The sequence below is a fragment of the Nyctereutes procyonoides genome, unplaced genomic scaffold (genome assembly GCF_905146905.1).
Source record: "Nyctereutes procyonoides isolate TBG_1078 unplaced genomic scaffold, NYPRO_anot_genome, whole genome shotgun sequence".
In the NCBI taxonomy this organism is placed as follows: domain Eukaryota; kingdom Metazoa; phylum Chordata; class Mammalia; order Carnivora; family Canidae; genus Nyctereutes; species Nyctereutes procyonoides.
The window spans coordinates 2,858,115-2,872,030 of record NW_026575146.1 but is presented as its reverse complement, the minus strand read 5'-3'; positions in this window follow the sequence as shown (position 1 = coordinate 2,872,030).

Genomic DNA, 13,916 nt, shown 5'->3' with positions numbered 1-13,916 from the left:
GTGTGTTTGACAGGAATAATGCAGAGGTAAAACTGCGTCCTCAGTGTGTCTGTCAGTAGACACATAATGTTGATCTGTTCCATTATAGTGTCTTTTTTTTTTTTTTTTGGTAACTTGGATAAGAAGCACTTACCAGTTTTCTCCACTTACAAGTTGCCATTTTTCTGTTTTGTAATTAAGAAGCATTTGGAGAGAGATAAAAAAGTTTTATTTTTCCTTGGAGAGATACATTCATTTACAACGGGGCGCTGCTTGCCATTGTGGTATATCTCAAAAAAGTGATCAAAGATCTTAATTAAGTTAGGATAAGTTCAATTGAAAAGATCAGGAAAACAAAATATTATACACACATACTCATGGATAGAAGTATGTACATAAATGCTCCATGAATAATAAATGCTTTCATGTTCCCATTAACTTAATGCTTAATTTTTTTGTCCTATTGAACCTTAATGTGTATTTTTCCTACCCATTTTCGTAGGCTTGACTACTGTCAAAAAGATGAATGAAACATAATAATAATAGAAATGTCTGTCCTATTAAACTGGTGCATTATTACAAATATTGTATTAAGTACTATATTAAGGGCTATATTAAATTATTAAACACTTAGCCAAGTCAAAAATTAACTTTATTAGAGATTTCTTAGTTTAATAGGGTTCTTTTGCAGAAATACTCTTTCTTAAGGAATTTAGATTACTTCTGAAGCCCCAACAAGCAGATAGCAAGCCACACATCACCCATCCTTCTGGCCAGAGACAAATAGATGATTTGACCAAGTACAATTGGACAGCTTGATCAAATTGAACTAATCTGACTGCTTCTTAGGAATTGTGTTTTGAGATACAAAAAATATAGAAAGTTAGCTATAGGCAAGGACATTCAAGGTTGAGGCTGACCAGTCAGTCACCTTGCATATTGAGGCAGAGCAATCTGGTCTCAAGAAAAAAAGAAAGATGATGTACACATGTAGCAAACTTGAGCAAAACCAAGACAGCAATAGTCAGAGTATAATTGAAGAGAGTAAGAGTGGGGGAAAGAAAAAAAACACAAAAAAAAACAACAACCTAAAACCAAACAAGCAAGAAACCCAAAAGCGAACAAACAATTAAAAAAAAACAAAACAAAACAACAACTCGGGATCCCTGGGTGGCTCAGCAGTTTAGCACCTGCCTTCGGCCCAGGGCGTGATCCTGGAGTCCCGGGATCAAGTTCTGCATGGAGCCTGCTTCTCCCTCCTAGGCAGCTGCCTGTGTCTCTGCCTCTCTCTCATTCTGTGTTTTTCATGAATAAATAAATAAAATCTTAAAAAAAAAAATAAAACGCCAAAAGGAAACAAACAAGAAATCCTACAAAAACAAAAACAAAAACAAAAAATAAGAGAGCGAGACTATACAAAAGAAAGAAGAAAATGAAAGCAACACAGGGGTAAACACATATGGAAAGAGAATGAATCCTTTTGTGTATTTGAGAAAAAGGTATTCTTGGTAAACGTACTGGGAAGGTTTGGCCATAAAGCTGACAACATGTATTTTAGAAAGTTTATGCCACAAAGGACGCCTTTTGTCATTTGTAACAAGGTGTGAAGACTAATTTTATAGGTCAATTTGACTGGACAGTGGTGCCCAAATACTCAGTTAAATGTTATTCTGTATTTTTCTCTCGTGAGATATTTGGATGAGATATTATTTAATTTGGTGGACTTTGAGTGAAGCAGATTGTCCCCCATTATTTGAGTGGGCTTCATTCAATCAGTTGAAGGCCTTGCTAGAACAAAACTGATTTCCTCTGAGCAAGAAGGAATTTGACCAACAAATTGCCTTTGGATTCAAACTGTTAAGTCTCCCCTGAGTTTCCAGGTTGCTGGCTTACCCTATATATTGTGGATTATCAAACCTTCACATTGCATAGGCCAATTTCTTAAATTAACACAGCCTCTGTTTCTCTCTTTTTTTCCTCCTCTCTCCCTTCTCTGCCCCTCCACCCACACCTGTTGATTTGGTTTCTCATTCCCTGATGAATGCACAAAGTCGAAAAAGAAGTCTTAATCATTTTTAATCCTTTATATTTTGTTTTGCCATGAGAATGTTTGTGTGTTTGATATTTTCTAATATTTCTGTAAGTTCTCCTCCCAATTTCCAACTGACAAAGGAAAGTAAAGCAGATGTCCTCCCTGACAGTAAATGTTAGTAATAGATTCCCAGGGGAAGATGGTCCAGGTTGTGACCAAAAATGTCAAGGACAGAGGAATCACTCTGTATACTCTTGAAGAATGGAGGGTAGGGGACTTTTACTGCTTATCAAGGAAGGAAGCTTCACAGAATAAGGTTGAGAAATCACATATTCATTCACCCATCAAATATTTATGGAACACAATTATGTCTCAGGGATTGTTCTAGGTATCATTCTACCCATCCTATGGTGCTTACATTCAAGGGGGTGGGTGGTAGAGAGTAAAAAAATAATAAATATGTAAAGTATTAAAAAGTGGTGAACAGTTGCGGGAAAAAAAAGGGGCAGAGAAGGGTTAATTTTGCATTTTTAAATATAGATGTCAAGATAAGCCTAATTGAGAATGTGATATTTTTGTAAGGAATTAAATAAAGGAGGTAAGAGGGCACTGCCCAGGGTTGTGTGGGGGAAAGAGAGGAACAGCAGAATGAACAATCACTATGAAGACCTACCTTTGGACACATGCCTGACACCTTCAAGGAACAGCTTGGAGTGGCTGCTGTGAATGCTATAGTGGAGCGAGGGAGGGACACATTAATAAGGAAAGAGGCCAAGAAGGATAACAGGAGAGTCCAGTTCTTATGGAGCCCTCTGGAGCTTCATAGGCTGTTAGAAGGACGAGGCTTTTGTTCTTAGTGAGATGGGGAGCTTTTGGAGGGTTCTGAACAAAGGGACAGAATTTGATTTTTTTGAAAAAAAAACTTTCATTATGAAAAATTTTAAGACACAAGGAAAGAGAGTAGTAGTATATCAAATCCCCAAGCACTCACCACCAAGCTGCAATAACCACTAATGTTCTGCCATCTTTGTTTTAATTATTCCCCTCTATTGTTTTTAACTTAATTGTGAAACACCCAAGTCTCAAAATCAAAGTCTGATGAGGTAGGAAATTGTGTATGTCTGTGTAGCCAACACCCAAATAAAGATATAGAACATTTCCATTACCCTTGAGAGTTCCCTTATGCTCCTTTCTGGTCAAATCCATTCAATGGGAAAGGAAACCACTATTCGAGTGTCTATCATCATAGTCTCTTTCAATCTTCATCTGCTTTACCCAGACTATGCACCTGTCTCCAGGAATGAAACTATTGTGACCCTTAGCTCACTCATGATAACTTCATCCACATCTGGAATTTTTGAATCCACATTTTTTTCAAAGCTTTATAAAAGTACTTATATCATATCATTTTTCCTTTTTGCTGTTACCATGGGAGCAAAAGTCCTTCTCACACCCTTCTACCACATACGGAACTACCCCTGACCTGATGAGACCTTCAGACTGTGGGAGTAGACAGAAAGGAGTTGAGGACCAAACACCAAGCCATGGAGTGCTTTCCTCCAGTTATCTGAGAAAAACAGGTTAAAGAGCTTAGGAAATTATCCTGGAAGACAGACAGTGAATATTAGGGAAGAAGGAAGGGTTGTATCTGGAGCTTCCCCTTAATCTCTGTTGGTAGAAGCAAGGCCATCTGAAGAAAAGTGTCTTTAGTCCCCATGTATGGGTCATGAACTTGATCCTTGTTGACAAAGTCCGGGAACGCTCCATGATATTCCTATAACACAGAATTCTCTTGTCCCCAAAGATCCAGAGGTAGAAAGTTTGCAGAAGGAGGGTCTTTGTCCCAGTGTGTAGATATGCCCTTGAGAATATTGTTGATTGTATAATATTATTCTGAGAAGATAATAAAGTAGTTCCTGTTGAAAAGCTTCTGGAACAACTGTCTATTTCTTATAGTTCTAACTCACTAAAAAAGGAAACCACTACTTCATTTGCGGTTTAGTTAAAAAAGGGATATTTCTGCTGTTTTGGCCAAGAATTCCCCTAAACCAAGTAGGTACCTGAAGATTCTTCTGTTCCTGCCTCTAGTCCTCTGTGATGCTCAAGGATGCTACCTGCTGTTGGGGGAAGCCCTAAAGTATTTTAATAGTGAAAGAAAATCTTTAAAAAATGAAAACAAAACCTAAGTTACTTAAGTAGATGTCTGTTATTGGCACTCAAAAGATCCTAAGACAAGAGAAAAAGCCTCTGATTATGACAGATGATGAAATTTGGTGTAAGATTGCCTGCCCCATACCTGGCTCATACTTTTAGATTCCAGTCTTCATCTTTTTAACTATCCCTAAATCTGCCTACCTGTAGTGACACCACACTACATGATATGGAAATCTCGTATCTGGATATGGTCCTTTAATTTCCCTGTTGCTAGGGCACATATTTAACCAAGACAAATGGCTATAGTTAAGACTTATTAAGCATTCTAAACTTGGTTATTAAGTGTGGAGAACTTTAAAGAAAAACACCAAAACTTTTCATTTTTTCCCTACTTGTAACAATACAATTTTAACAGGCCAAGCATCAGTAGAATATCTAGCAAGGCCTCTGTTACATGATTGAAACTCAATTTCAAAGGTTTTAGAACTATGTAAAATAATTGCCAAACTTCTAAATATAGGAACAGTTTAATAATTCAGATTACTTTTAGTATCCTTTTGTGTTATACAAAAGGCTTTTTATTTGTTTTAAATAGAGTTTTGTTACAATATAGCACAGACTAAAAATCAATAGTGTTCATAAATAGAAGTAGTAGCAGGAACTGCTATAATGAACTCATTTATTTGTTTAACATAGCTTTTGAGTGGCCGCTCTGCAAAATGCTGAGCTAGACACTATGATTATATTAATTATAACTACCTTGGATTTTCTGCTATTTAGAAATTGAATATAGCTGGCTATAATCATACCTTTCCCTTAAATCTTATTTATACTTTCAAGAATCTGCTATTTAATGTAGTACTAATGTAGTTCATTAATTTAGTAACCAATAAAATAGTAGAAATTGGAAAGCATTAGAGATCTAAATGAAGTCTCCCTGTAGTATACTTCCGTTTACAAGAATCTGAACTTTACATTCAATTTTAAATCCTTGTTTTCTAGCTAAAAGGAAACTGAGAGGAGAATATGAAGAAATACTGAATGAGAAAAATTAATGGGTAAGAAATAATGTATGATATGAAATAATGAAAAGTAGGGAAAAAAAAACAGATTCATATATGGCAAGCAACAGGTTATCACACAGATAAAATGGGAAAATTCAAACTGTTCTTGGTTCTAATTATCATCAAGGTTTATAAGATTGGAAAGTCTGGATACAGAAAGTCTATCATTTTGACAATTTTTTATCATGCCCAATTCTTGACTGAAAAAAGTTTTGAAATATGAAAATATTGCATCCAATGTCATGTAAATCAAGTGCAGCCTATGTGAGTTTGGTGATATTTGCAATGTGTCATAAAAACAAAATCAATCCCACCCAGTTGGTAACTTTGTTTGAATGTTTGTATAAAACAAAAATTCAATAAATGGCTTGAATACAATGTTGTTACCAGAATATTTTAAAAGGTTTCCCATTTATGAAGGAACTTTTTTTTTTCTTTTTTGAAGGTAGAGCTAAATTATAAGATCCCAAACCAAATACACAATCTGAGTTATCCAGTCAAAAAACTGGTCATCTTGGAGCACCTGGGTGGCTCAGATGGTTGAACGTCTGCCTTTGGCTCAGGTCATGATTCTGGAGTCCTGGGTTTGAGCCTAGGATTGGGCTTCTTGTTCAGCAGGGAGTTGGCCTTTCCCTCAGCCCCTCCACTCGCTCCTGCTCTCTTTATCTCTCTCTCTCTCAAATAAATAAATAAATAAATAAATAAATAAATAAATAAATAAATAAAATCTTTAAAACAAAACAAAAAACCCTGTTATCTTATTAGACTGGAGGTTACTCAAAGGCAAGGACCTCTCTATCCTTAGCACCTCCCTAAAAACATGGTATCTTTTGTTCTTGAAGTCATATGTCAGTTTCTAGTGATGTCTATATATTTTTTTTCCAAATGGGAATAAGTGATTTTTATTTTATTTTATTTTATTTTTTTATTTTTTTTGGGATAAGTGATTTTTAAAGCCATTCTGAAGTTTTTTAACAAAAGGTTCTTACTGTTTTGTAGGACTCTAAATTAATTTTTTGTTTCACTTAAAAAGTTTAAAAAACATTTATTACTAATATATCAATTATATTTTTCTCAATACTTAAAAGATTATTAATAGTGGTTCAATAGCCCTGTCTGTGTATTCTTATTTCCTCCAGATAGGATTTATGTTTCTATGAAGACCTAGTTGTTCCCTTATCTCTACATCTTTTTCCTCAAGAAGTTTATTCTAAACTTTCTGTTTTGAACTGAATATCTGTGACCGCCTGCCCCCCACTGCAAAATTAATAATATGTTGAAATCCTACCCTCCAACATGATACTATTAGAAGTTTGGGCCTTTGGGAGGTTATTAGGTCATGAAGGTGGAGCCCTCAAGGATGGATTTAGTGCCTTTATAAATGGATTTAATGACTTTTATAAAGGGACCCCAGAGAACTCTCTTGCTCTCTTTCCACCATGTTATGATACAATGAAAAGATGATAATCTGCAACCTGGAAGGGAGTCTTCACTAGAACTCGACTGTGCTGGCCTCCTGATCTCAGACTTGCAGCTTCCAGAACTGTAAGAAACACATTTCTGTTGTTGATAAATCACCCAGTCTATGGGTTCTTTGTTACCACAGCCCAAACTAGGACACTTTCCAATGTGAAGATCTTTTTTCTACTAAATTAAGGGGGAAGAAAAGTGGTAGCTAGAACTGTCATTTTTGCTTTTGTTAATTATGGTGAGTAGCACCACCAAAAGCTCTCTCCAGGATCAAAAGACATTCCCCAGCAGCTGGGAGTGCTTTTAGCTGACAGCCTTTCCCAGGAAGAGCGACTTCCACCACTTTTTCTGAGGCAGCCAGCAGCTCATGCCAGGTCATGAAGGGGTATGAAGCCTCCATGCCCCAACTGACAACTCTGCAGACTGACGAGTTTTAGAGTTTCCTGTGAAGTCATTTTGCACTTTTATTGACAAGAAATCCTAAGCCAAGTTTTCCCTTTGCCCTTCCATTCTCCAGCAGGTGTTGATTTCAAGATTACTCCCTGAGAAACTAATGTCCATCTCAGAGACTGCTTTCCCAGAAATCCAATCTACAACAGTGATCTTTCTAAAGAAGAGTTACATCTTTTTCTTGAAATGTTCTTAACATAGATTTTACATGCCTTTGTTAGGACTTACATTTTTGCAAACCACACTTAACTGAAAGAAGAAAATTTAGACTTTGTGATTGCCCCCCTGATAGGTAGGAGTCATTACTGACTGCCTAAGGTCTCCCACAGATATATTGGAAAATAATCTCAGGACTCTCCCCCACTCCCCCCAAAAATACTAAAAGGGGGAAGAAAATGGGCAAGGACAGGCATAGAGGGAAGAACAGTGCCATGGCTATTATGAACACCAATCTCAGGTCCTTGATAGCACTCAAGAATCAGGGCAAACTAGATGCTTGAGATAAGAAGTCCTTGAGACAGAATGAGCTATTTAAAAGATTCTAGAACATAGAGAGCTATGGAAACATTTCTCCAATTATAAATATGCCTTAGAAAAATATATTTCTTACAAATACAAATAAAATATTAATAAATCAAATCTAGTTTACCAAAAGAAGAATATATCCTATTAATAAGACTTCTCCTAGGAATACAAAAGATGCTTCAACATTAAGAATCTGTCAACATGGGGTCCCTGGGTGGTTCAGTTGGTTAAGCACCTGCCTTTGGCTCAGGTCATGATGCTGGGGTCCTGGGATTGAGCCCCATGTCGGGCTCCCTGCTCAGTGGGGAACCTATTTCTTCTTTCCTCTCTGTTTGTGCTCTCTCTCACTATGTTTGTGTCTCTGTCTCTCAAATAAATAAAATCTTCAAAAAAAAAAAAAAAGAATCTGTCAACATAATTTATTACATTAATACATTAAAGGAGGAAAAATATGTAGGTGGTAATAGTAACAGAAAGGCATTACAGAAATTCAGCATTCCTAATAGAAATTCTAAGGATAAAAATAAACTATTTAAATATGATAAAGACCACCAAAAAGTAATAGTAGACATGATAATAACTAATACACTGAAAGCTTTTCCATGAAATCAGGGATACCTCTTATAAAGCATTATTTTAACAACAATTTTCATTAATAAGAAAGTTTTAAAAATCCATACAAAAATTGGGGAAAAAAGGTTCAAGTTACCATATTCCTAAAAGATTTATTTATTTATTTTAGAGAGGAGAAGAGAGAGTGTGAGTGCATGGAGGCAAGGCAGAGGGAGAGGGTGACAGAATCTTAAGCAGACTCTGTGCTTTGCACGGAGCCCATCATAGGCCTCGATCTCACAACCAAGATCACAACCCGAGCTGAAACCAAGAGTCTGGCATGCAGCACCCCCAAATTATTTGCAATTGCAAATGATAATCTTTTATACCTAGAGCATCCACTACTAAAATCAATAATTTGGTCACTATTCAGTTATGAATGGAAATTGAAAAGAATTATAATAGTGCTAAAAACTACAAAATATTTCAAAATAAATTTTCCAAGAATTGTGACTGATCTCTACGAAGAGAGATATAGTTTTCTCATAGAGAAAACTATAAAGCTTTATTGAAATAAATGAATTGTGTCCCAAAATATTTTAAATAAGAAAGCTTAATCTCATAAACAATGTGAATTCTTCCCAAATTGATAGATATATTTAATGAAAGTTCAATCAATATTAACATTTTTGGAATACTATTAAGTCATTAATTTCATGCTGAAAAATAAATGCTTGGAAATTAGGCACATTTTAAAATATAATCACATATTTGCCTTATATGATATTAAAACTTACTGCAGTCACTGCTGGTGACTCAGCAGTTTGGCGCCACCTTCAGCCCAGGGCATGATTCTGGGGTCCCAGGATTGAGTACCACATCGGGCTCCCTGCATGGAGCCTGCCTCTCCCTCTGCCTGTGTCTCTGCCTTTCTCTCTCTCTCTGTGTCTCTCATAAATAAATAAATAAAATCTTAGAAAAACTTACTGCAAATAAAAACAGTAAGCATACTGATTTTTATTTTTGTGTTGATGCAGGAATAGGCAAACCAATGTAAGATATGAGCAAGCCCAGAACTCAGTATGAATACTTGAGATTTTAATAAATGGCAGGTTTGTATTTTGTTGCAATGGAAAATGTTGAAAATACTGGTGCCAGAATAATTTATCACTGTTATAGTAGAAAAAAATTTTCATACATCTTCCAAAAAGATACTCCTGGAGATTTTAAATACAAATATACATATAAATATATATTGGGGCACCTGGGTGGCTCAGTCTGTCTAACTCTTGCTTTTAGCTCAGGTCATGATCTCAGAGTCCAGGGATTGAGCCTCCAGAGGGCTCCAGGCTCAGCGAGGAGTCTGCTTGAAGATTCTCTCTCTCTGCCCTTCCCCTTACTCATGCCTGCATGCATGAGCACATGCTCTCTCTCTCTCTCAAATATATAAATCTTTAAAATAAAACCAAAAACAAATATATATATTTTATTATTTATTTAATACATATTTTAAAATATTTTTTATGACCTTAGATTTAGGAGAAGCCAGAGGTCATGAAAGAAAGATAGATACTTTTGGCTAAACAAAACTTAAGGAGCCTATGTTTTATTTATTTAGTGATAGACTAGATTAAATATTCATAAGACACAGGAAAGAGAAAACTTAATGACTCTAATTTATAAAAAGCATCTATAAATTTATCAGAAAATTAATCCCAATAGAAAAATGAGACCAGTATATGTGTAGGCAATTTAAGAAAAAAGTCCAAATGGCTAGTAAATAGGGGAAAATATGCTCAATATCTCTACTAGTCAGGGAAACAAAAAGCAAAGCAAACATTCCTATCTATTGTATCGGCAAAAATTTTAAAGAGTGACACCATGCTGCTGGGTGATGATGTAGGGAAGCAGGCACCTTCACTCACTACTGCTAGGCAGGCAGATTTCTTTATTTGGAAAAGAAATCTGGCAGTATCTGTAAAAATTATAAAGATACATACATATATTCAATTTAGCAGTTTCATTTTTGAAATGTTATCCTATAGAAATAAGGTTTTTTGTTTGTTTTTCAATGCCTCAATTCTCTGTGGTGGCAAAAACCACAAAACTAAATGCTTATTAGTTAAGGAATATCTGGATTAATTATAGTGCACTCAAATTATGGAGTATTATGCAGCCATTAAAAACAATGATTAGTGCTACATCTATTGAACTGAGCAAATATATCTGTTCATGATGAATTAGTGAGAAAAGCAAGTTGATAAATAATGAATAATATATTTCTCATTTTTTTAAAGATTTTATTTATTCATGAGAGACAGAGAGAGAGAGAGAGAGAGAGAGAGAGAGAGAGAGAGGCAGAGACACAGGCAGAGGGAGCAGCAGGCTCCATGCAGGGAGCCCGACGTGGGACTTGATCCCAGGTCTCCAGGATCAGGCCCTGGGCTGAAGGCGGCGCTAAACCATTGAGCCCCCCCCCGGGCTGCCCAATATATTTAATTTCTTAACAAAAAACACAGTTTGTGTGTATACACATACACATAAACATTAAAAACACAAGTAGATATACACACATGTATACACAAAAATATATGTGTATATATTTGTGAAATGTGTATTTACATATATGTGCACATGTACATATACATATATGTGTAGTGCTAGTATATGTACACGTACATATTCGTATAAGCTTGGAGAAAGGTTTGGAAGGATAGATCCCAGGTGTAAGCAGGCAATGCCTATGCCCCATCTAGATGCCTTTTTCTTTCAGCTCTGTTGTACTCATCCCAGCTTTGAGATGCTTTGTTACTAAAACTTCATCTGTGACACTGAGAAAACTGCTTTGGGCACTGGACCTAACTCATTAAGAGAACTGGAAATACTTAGAGTTATATGTCCTTCATGGGCTTTTGTACTGGGCTGAGCATAAAACCTTTGCTTCTGGGCATCATTCATACTCCAAAGATTTCTGAGAGAAGGTGGAGTTTGGGACTTCCCCTGAAGTTACACCCTTACCTGGCTTCTTCCTCATTCCTATCCTATTTCCCCTGTTTCTTTTCTTTTAAATATTTTATTTATTTTTTCATGAGAGACACAGAAAGAGGCAGAGACATAGGCAGAGGGAGAAGCAGACTCCCCGTGGGGAGCCTCATGTGGGACTCGAACCCAAGACCCCAGAATCATGATCTGAGCCAAAGGCTGACTGACTCTCAACCACTGAGCCACCCAGGTACCCCTCATTTCTCCTATTTCTTAACTGGTTTCTCTTGGGAGTAAATCCTTAATAAATCACTTCCATCTGAATTGTCTCAGGAGTTGCTCCCAGCAGAATTTGACCTTAAGGCTCCAGTCCAAATTTGGTGACTTGAGAAGGGTAAGAAGTGTATCGATTATTATTTATGCATGTATTGTGGGACTAGTTACAATAAATATGTCTTACTTTTTAATTTGAAAAACAATAAAACAGGCACTGCACCTGGCTGGCTCGGTTGGCGGAACATGCAACTCTTGATCTTGGGGTTATGAGTTTGAGCTCCAAGTTGGGGGTGTAGATTGTACTTAAATTTTTTTTTAAATATACCTTTAGATAAAATTTACTTATATTCTTTACTTAGGATAGTTAAGAGAGGATTTCTTAGTTGTGCCTTCTTATTCATCACACAGAGAAGTAAATACATATAACCCTATTTCTCAAGTAGCACCTGATGTTATATTGCCATATTTTTGCTTATGATTTTAGGCCAGAATACATCAGAATAAAGCAAGCATTCTGTACCTGGTTTCATTTGTTCCTGTTTTCAACCACACTGAAGAATCAGAACAAAGTTCCAGGATTCACTTTACTTCAATTTCTTTTATCACTTTTTAAAAATCTTTTATTTGAGAGAGAGACAAAACAGGGGTAGGGACAGAGGGAGAGAGAGAAGCAGACTCCTCACTGAGTAGGGAGCCCACCTTGGGGCTCGATCTTGGGACCCTGAGATCATGACCCGAGCTGAAGTCAGATGCTTAACTGACTGCCACCCAGGGGCCCCTTCCTTTATCATTTTTAAGATAGCAATTCAAAAACACTTGTGTTTTGTTATTTTTCCAATGCTTCAACCTCCAATTCCATTTTTCCCCTATTATTACCAACAGGTGACTTACAGAAATACTTTGTAAGTGGGAATGTCTAGAGACAAGTTTTGTTTTTAACAAAAGCTGTGAAATCTCTCATACATGCACATCTATTTTCTAAAGGTTTTCTTTTAAAAGGAGCTCTGAGATATGCTTTCTTGCCAAAGAAAACTAGTCCTCTTAGCAGATGGCAGCTAAATTCAAGCTGTATTCAAATATTTATGTTAAAAACAAGTAGCCTTTTAGGTAAACTGCTGTCTCAAAACAAGTAACCTCCTAGATTGTATCAAAGAAAATCTGATATGAAAATTGTATTTCTTGGTATTTTCATTCTTTCTTCGGTTCAAACATGAGTAATTCTTAATCCAAATTATGTACTCACTGGAGCAGGCATAAAGTAAGATACATCACTGATTTATCTTGTTGACTATCTTTTGTGATGTACAACTGCCACTTAATTGTGTTCCATGTCATCACATTATATTTTATATGACACAATTTTAAGAAAAAAATTTACTCTGGTGAACTATCTTGCAGGACAGAGAGTTTTTGACACAATATTTACACAGTATTTTCATCCAACTTGATAAAATTATTCTCATCTAGGAAAAAATATCCTGTAAGTGAAAAAAAAAAACCTAGAACAGATATGATGTACATAATAAAGTCTCTTCAGGTGAATGAAAATCAATAAATTGAGCTACTTGCCAGCACATTTATAGACTATTTTGCAAATCAAGGAAAACACACTTTAATATTTTGTTGCATCCAAATACATGTACTCTATCATGATATATATTTTTGAACTGATGAGTGCTATTCATTTGGGCATAGTTCCAATGAAAATGATTCAGTGGAACATAAAGTATTGAGGAAAGCCTAATAAATGTAGATATCTGTAGATGGATTCAGTGTTTGCAAATAATTTCTCTTTGAATAATGGATGTAGTATTTTGAATTATTTTATTGAGATATACTCTACATAGAGTAAAGTGCACATAATCTTAAATGTGAAGTTCAATGAGTTTTGGCAATTGCATGTACCTGTGCAACTAACAAGCCAAAACATAATACAGAATACTGCAATCACTCCAGGAATTAACCTCATTGAGTTTTTCAGTCAATTCACCTCAGCAGCACCATATTCTGACTTTCATTCCCACAGGTAAATTTTATTTTTTCTTAGACATTATATATATTATATATACATATATAAAGAATTATCTAGTAAATAATCTTTTGTATCTGCCTTTTTTGTTCAAATCAATGTTTTGGCAATCCAATCGTCCCTGCTGCTGTATCAGTAAGCCTTTTCATTGGTCAGTAATATTGTGCTCAATGAATGTACCACAGTTTGCTTATCCCATCCTCTTCTGATGGACATTTAAACTGTTTTGGCTATTGTGAATTAAGCTGCTGTGAACATTTGTGTACAGGTCTTTATGTAGACATATATTTTTGTTTCCCTTGGGTCAGCATCTCGAAGTGGAATTGTTGGGTCATGGGGCATATGTGTGTTTAAAATTTTAAGAGCTGCCACAGGATTCTCCAAAAAAAATTGCTTGATCTTA